General features: G+C 33.3%; 2 long non-coding RNA genes across 2 annotated transcripts; both read right to left on the minus strand.

Moving 5' to 3' along the window:
- Positions 1–2736: 2736 nt before the first annotated feature.
- Positions 2737–3175, minus strand: LOC124437839. The gene is made up of 2 exons (XR_006945865.1): positions 2875–3175; positions 2737–2813 (listed from the first exon to the last, which is right to left on the minus strand). It is a non-coding gene; the product is annotated as an uncharacterized LOC124437839 (long non-coding RNA).
- A 197-nt stretch (positions 3176–3372) lies between these two features.
- Positions 3373–6615, minus strand: LOC124437842. The gene is made up of 9 exons (XR_006945867.1): positions 6540–6615; positions 6231–6412; positions 5600–5741; positions 5461–5521; positions 5329–5390; positions 4993–5047; positions 4116–4204; positions 3863–3917; positions 3373–3421 (listed from the first exon to the last, which is right to left on the minus strand). It is a non-coding gene; the product is annotated as an uncharacterized LOC124437842 (long non-coding RNA).
- Positions 6616–6952: the final 337 nt, after the last annotated feature.

Raw genomic sequence — 6952 nt, forward strand, 5'->3', positions numbered from 1 at the left:
GACTTACTTAATACTGCAGATTATATTACAGGTCACGATATTCATCAAATTATACAAATTATTCAGTAAATCATTTAAATTATTCATATTACTCAATTCTTATTCCGGTGTTTATCTACAGTCTATCAATTCATTATGATCATTACAGTATAATAATTACTTTAAACTATTGACAAAAGACAATTTACAATATTATTTTATTGCATTTATCTATCAAAATTGTGTGGGGCAATTTTGACAGACAAAACATTTAACAAACTTCATCTAAATAAAGTAGGAAGGAAGGGGAACTTCCAACTTTATTTAGATTGACAATTATACTTATAGTGGAGCCAAACTATATCTATTACCACGAGCAATATTCACTGAACATCATTCTGGGCTGGTTTTCCTTGAACAATTTACCATTAACAGCATTATTATCATCGTTTCACTTCAATTTCACTTGTATCGGCATCTGAAAATAGAATGTGTTTCCAATAGATTTTTAAACACAAAAACATATATTAAACATATTTCATTTTGATGAAGTAAAAAAATTAAGATTTTTAGTGTTTAAATTGGGTTGTAACATATACAACACGCAAAAAAATACCGTTACCATTATTCAATTTGCTCATCGTCGGTTCTCAAATAATGGCAAAAAAGAATGTTACTAAAAGAATGTATAATCTTTGAAGATGAATCATCTCAAAAGCAATATCTGCAAATTACAACCATTTACAACACAACGCTTCAATAATTGACACAACAAAGTCAACTCATGGTTTGAAGAGTTTCGCAGAAGCCGCATTGTCATCAAAAACAAGCATCGTAAGGCAAAAGTGCGACGAAATTTTAGATGGAAAATATAACGAAGTAGCAAAATCGCATATTGATACATATGTCAATAACAAAACATACCATGTTTGTTGTCCATTATCTGCTGACACAACGTGCAATTTTCCCAATTACTCCATTTGCAGCCAGAGTCCATTGATTTTACTTCTAACACACTTTTTTGCATTTGTAGCGCACCAATGTTCATTACATTGAACTCCACTGCTTACAATCTTTGACGATGAGTCATCTCAAAAGCAATATCTGCATTCGCAACAACGCTTCAATAACCTGTGCGAAACTGAAACAGAAGTTCAATTCTTGGTTTAAAATCGCATAATACACTTCGGAAGAAATTCTTCTTTTCTCAAAAAACAGGCATCAAAAACATAACCAAGAAGCGAAAAACGTCAATCATGGCAGCGACTGTCGTACTTAAAAAAAAACATCTGAAGAGACAATAACAAAACATACCAATTCTGTTTTCCATCTATAGTCCATAATCTCTAAAGAATTAGCCCAGTTTCTTCCCCAATAACATCAACATTTCATTGAAATAGTAATTTAGTCCAACTGCTGAGATGTTGACAGACATGCTGACTTTAAGCAAATGGACTAAAATACAATGAAACAATTCACTGTATTTTTCATTTAACATCAACCGGAATAAATTACTCAGATTATCGTACTTTTGGTGAAAATCACCAAAAATTCAACAAACATTACAGTCATAAAACACATATTTTCGGACTAATTTATAAAATTCCTGGGAAATTTCAAAAGTTAGAAACGTCTTTAAAAACATGTTGAAATGAAATAATTCCTTCTTCAAACAGTACATAAGCTGCTAATAATTTCTACACGAGAAAAAAAATCACTTAAATAAATTCTCTGGAAATTTTCCATAATATTACAACAAACTAAGAAATCTTTGTACGCTTTTGTCAGAGTAATTTACCCCTCATTGTCATTTAGCTCCACTATTGATTTGCATCACAGCTTTAGTTGCTTTCATATCTGAAATGATTAAGCACAGAAAAAGAAATATCATCTCAAGTATATTATTCATGAATGTAAATAAACTCATATAAACAATTACAACAACAATTTCAACAACCAACCAGTTTTGACGTTACAACTCCTTTCATTTATTGCAGCATGTTCTTCTTTCTTTATAGGAGTCCACACACAAACAAAATCCATCACCTTCTTCATTTTGCATGAGCTTAAACAAAAAGTGCTTAAAGAGACAAAATACAATTAGGAAGAAATCAAAACTGTCATATAATTGAAATACAGAGATAACAACTTCCCTTTTATTCTTCTCTATCTTCTCGGCCTGCACGATAAGGAGCCTATTCCGTAACCTAACTAAGATCGGGATCGAGAGAGTATATCCATAGTCCGGCGTGTGACAGTACCACCTCCCCGCTCGTCGTGGCCCGCATGCATATATGTTTTTATGATATACTTTCAAACATGTGTTAAAAATGAAACATTTTGGAATTATATGGTCAGAAGTGAAACATTGTCGAAATATGTAATCAAAAAAATTTTAACATTAAATTTTTTTAACATTGTTGAGAATTTTTTTTGTCAATGAAGAATTTCCTACCTAACCTTGAGTACAATTTGTTACTTACTCACAAGCAAAAACAAAATAATACATACAATGGCAAAATCAGAAATTGAAATTGTTAACTAAGCACTCCCCACAAATGCTTAGTTGCAATTTGACAACTTTTAACTCCCCTTCTGTTAAAGAAGTTGACATGCACTTTCATCATTGTTCAGAAAAATCACAATTGTTAATAAATCTTTTTGTCATTTTGGTACAAGTAGTAACAAGTTGTAATGCTCCTTACTTGGTTGGTACCAATACTCCTTCATGCATGCACAATCATTCTTTTTTTTTCAGTTTTCACATAATGAAAATTCAGGGAAGTCATTGGGTAGCTGGGTCAATGTGCGGTGACGCCACCCAGCCAGCAGAGCTGAAAAAAACAACATACAATTAACGATAATTAATACAGAACTGCAAACAAGCAAACTTACCTCAGCAACGCAAGTTTCTTTCATTGTTGCTGAGATGGAAGTGGGCTTAATGGATTTGTTGACGTCTTGGCAAAGATACATGTCCCCGTATTGACCTTCAAGGCTAAGGTGGTTCCTCGTCCAAACCTTATCCAAACATTTGTAAACTCACCAGCTTAAACCTTACAATGACACCAACTACACACAATAACATAGACCCTTTTATTTTGCTCCCTCAGACAAACAAAGAAAATTTTCTTAACTTAACTGCTTGACTTAATTATCTAAGAATGTATCTTTATCAGAAAATTTCATTGCGGAGCCTAATGGGCGCTCTAGTCCGACATGACCACGTTACGTTAATGCGAGCTCCGAAGAACACGCAACCCGTCCTTTGTCAGGGACCTTCTCTCAGCGCACCTAGCTAAAGGGAGGGAAAAGGAGCAGGCCTTGTACCACGATGATGATCATCTAAAGCAAAAAAGGAATGAGAAAAAACATTTTAATAATTATTCCCACCGTCGATAATCCTTGAACAGATACTCGAGCTTTTTCATCAGCTTGTCACCTGAAACAATAATCAAAATAACAGGAATTAAAAAGCGAAATAGTATTAAATGATATGTTTCATTATTAACAATCAACTAATGACCAACAACAGTAACTGTTTTAAAGTGTGTGTATTTTTATTACAAGACAACATATTCTTAAAAGCCTTCGTTTTGCTCTTTATAGTTCAAACACAGAAAAAAATCTAAAATTATCATTTCATACAAACAATGTGTGCCGAAAACACCAGTTTTAATTAAAGTCATGAAAGCCGCGTTTGATGATGAAATCTTTGTGACTATCTATCTATAAACATCTTTACACTTTTCAAAAGATCACATTCACTTTCAGTTTCAAAATACAAATTTCTTTCGTAAATATAAAGCATTGTGTAAGTTGCGCTATTTATAACGGTTTGGCTTTCTGCTTACAAAGGAGTAACAATGAGCAAACTACTTACAACATGTGGCTTTGCGCTTCGTAAACATTATACTTCGTGTATGGCGGTGTCAAAACTAAAACGAGAATTTCTTCTTTTAATGTATATTGCTCTATAAATCTATTTTTTGAGGATGGAGCAAGGGGCTGCTGAGTATTTGTCCATTGTTTCATATTTCAAATGGTTTTCAATAAACGTCGGAAATGTCGAAGAAAATCTTCCACCAATAATTAAATACAATACGATTTATACGAGGTGATTTTCATCACAATACCTTCTTTGAAAGTATTCCTGACGCTGGCAAACGTGAAAATCAAGTTGTTAGCACATCGCTTTCAACTTTATAGATAATGGCTTCTTCTTCTAAAGGAAGCAAAACGAGAAATGTCAGTTCTCCTTAAAGTTGCTCTTCTTTGCCTTCATCTCATCAGACAAACACAATCATAATTGTCACATGAAAACCAATACCAATACTTTGCAAAAATTATCAAATTCACAGTATACTTTGAAATCACAGTCCAAACAAACTTACAGCCACCGTAAGGTTGCTGCAAAAGTGCAACGTCCAATTTTCACAAGTTTAAATTCATCATATAAAATTGAAAATATTCAATCCGTACCACGCCCCAACAACGGCTTTTCTTTAATCTTTCTTCCAAGTTGACTTTTTGTAAAGCATTGATATGTGGTTAATCTCTTTTACCGAGAATTTTCTTGTAGATGGACAACATTTCGCATTAGACAGAATATTTCACAATAAAAAAAACCGTATGTGAAAACCGAAACTCGTAAAATTGTAATTGTTCATTCCTTTTTATGCCAGAGAAACCGCAAGTTATTAGTTAGTAGCCTTACAGATCTTCTTTCTCAATCAGTAAACAATATATTTTTTTACTGCTCAACAATCTTTTAAAGAAAAAGAATGTGTTTGAAACCAGTTTCTGATTATATTTTAAGCCATGAAAGCCGCATTCAATGATGACATCTTTGTGACTTTCTATAAACATCTTTACACTTTTCTAAAGATCACATTCAGTTTCAGTTCAAAAATTTATATTTTTCTCGTTATTATAGAGCATCATGTAAGTTGCGTTATTCATAACAGCTTAGCTTTCCGCTAATAAACCAGTAGTAATGAACAAAGTACTTACAACATGTGGCTTTGAGCTTCGTAAACATTATTCTTCGTTTGTGGCTGTGACTAAACTACAACGAGAATTTCTTCTTTTAATGCACATATTATTACTCTATAAATCTATTTATTGACGCTTAAATAATCGCGATTATTCTTACTACCTTGAAGCAATTGAATGAATACTGATGCGAAACGCGCCGCACAGTATTTCTCCTTGTCGCATATTTCAAATGGTTTTGAATAAACAAAACTTTCAATGAACTGAACCAGCACCTGGTGGAAATGTCGAAGAAAATGTTCCACCCATAATTAAATACAATAGATTTTTACGAGATGACTTTCATCACAATACCTTTTTAGACGTATTCCTGACGCTGGCAAACGTGAAAATCGAGTTGTTGTTGATTATATCCGCTAAATACGATTGAAGAAAAACATCCAGCCAAGAATTATCTAAAGATATACAAACATGACATAAACTTACCACATCGCTTTAAAGATAATGGCTTCTTCACCAAACTTCAACGAACGAATTGTAACATTGCCTAAATATAGAGTTATGTTTGCAAAACAAGCAAAACGAGAAATGTCCGACGTCAATATATATCACATTCCAAATTTACTTTTCACGTTTTTCAGCCAAAGCTCTTTCTTGTCTTCATCTCATCAGGCAAACAATAATAATAATTTTGACAACAGCAATTCTTGGTTGTCATGTGTGTCCTAAGGGAATAACGAACAAAGGAAGGGCATCCATCATATCGCCTTATAGCAAAGAGAAACCAATGAAATATCATTGGATTCTCTTTGCTATAAGGCGATATGTATGCACAGTCCATCAGCAAGGCGCATAAGAAAACCACCAATACTTTCCATCAATTAACGAATTCACAGTTTGAAAACGGATCTCTTTCTTCTCTGCCAATTGCTTGTTAGAAGTTCATCAAACTAAATATAAAAAATGTTATGTTCACAGGAAGCAAAATGAGACATGTGGGAAGCCATTATCTCACAGTCCAAGTTACTTTACACGTTTTGCTTCAAAAGCTGCTAGTCATTCTTTCCTGTCATACATACATAAAAAACAAACATAAAAATTTTCTCAACGCTTTCCATAAAATTATAGATTCGTGGTTTTTACATGGACGGCAACATGCCAATGCGAGACTATTTTTCTTCAATCAAAATGTAAATTAAACAATCACTTTCTGTCATGTTTTGCGTCTCACATGATCATATGAAAAAGCATCAAACCTGCTTCTCGCCTGAATAAAATTGCGGTGAGTTTGCTTGCTTCTTTAATTTAATTATCACACAACGCCTACGACGACCGACCACATGCAGAGGTACCGTTAACCAAGCCAAGCATTGCATATTCAATATAAATGATTGTCATCAGCTGTCAAACTTGTCATTTTGGTGGGTGTAACTTAGGCCTGTTTCAAACGTCGAATTTTGCATGTGTTGAACGAAATACAATAAGCAATTTTATTAGACCAAAATGGAAAATTTGACCGTGGATTTCAAACGTCAAATTTTTCTGGCGTTCAATGCAATTATTACCCTTCGCTTTATCTCGTTCCAGACTTTGTTGTGAGTGAAACGCGAGAGCCAAATTGTATTCGATACATGCAGAAATTGTATTCTTACGTTTAATGTGTAATTGTCAGGGTACAGTTCTCGGTGAATAAAAATTACATTACTGCATGTAGTAGGTCAAGAAATTAAGACTCGAAATAATAAAACAAAAGTAAACCAATCTCAAAAAATTCCATAGTAAAAATTCAGTTAGTTGTGATAATTTTCTATTGTTCAACCGGAAACAGCAAACGTATATTATTACTCACTTTAAAAGATTTTTTTTGAAGACATTTACCATTATGTGTTATGCCCAATAACAAAATAGTACATAGTTCTCTGCGCTTGATAACATGAAAGTTGTTCTATCTACTACACACTTTTGTAGTTAGAGTTCA

The sequence above is a fragment of the Xenia sp. Carnegie-2017 genome, unplaced genomic scaffold (genome assembly GCF_021976095.1).
Source record: "Xenia sp. Carnegie-2017 unplaced genomic scaffold, XeniaSp_v1 HiC_scaffold_17, whole genome shotgun sequence".
Lineage (NCBI taxonomy): Eukaryota > Metazoa > Cnidaria > Anthozoa > Malacalcyonacea > Xeniidae > Xenia > Xenia sp. Carnegie-2017.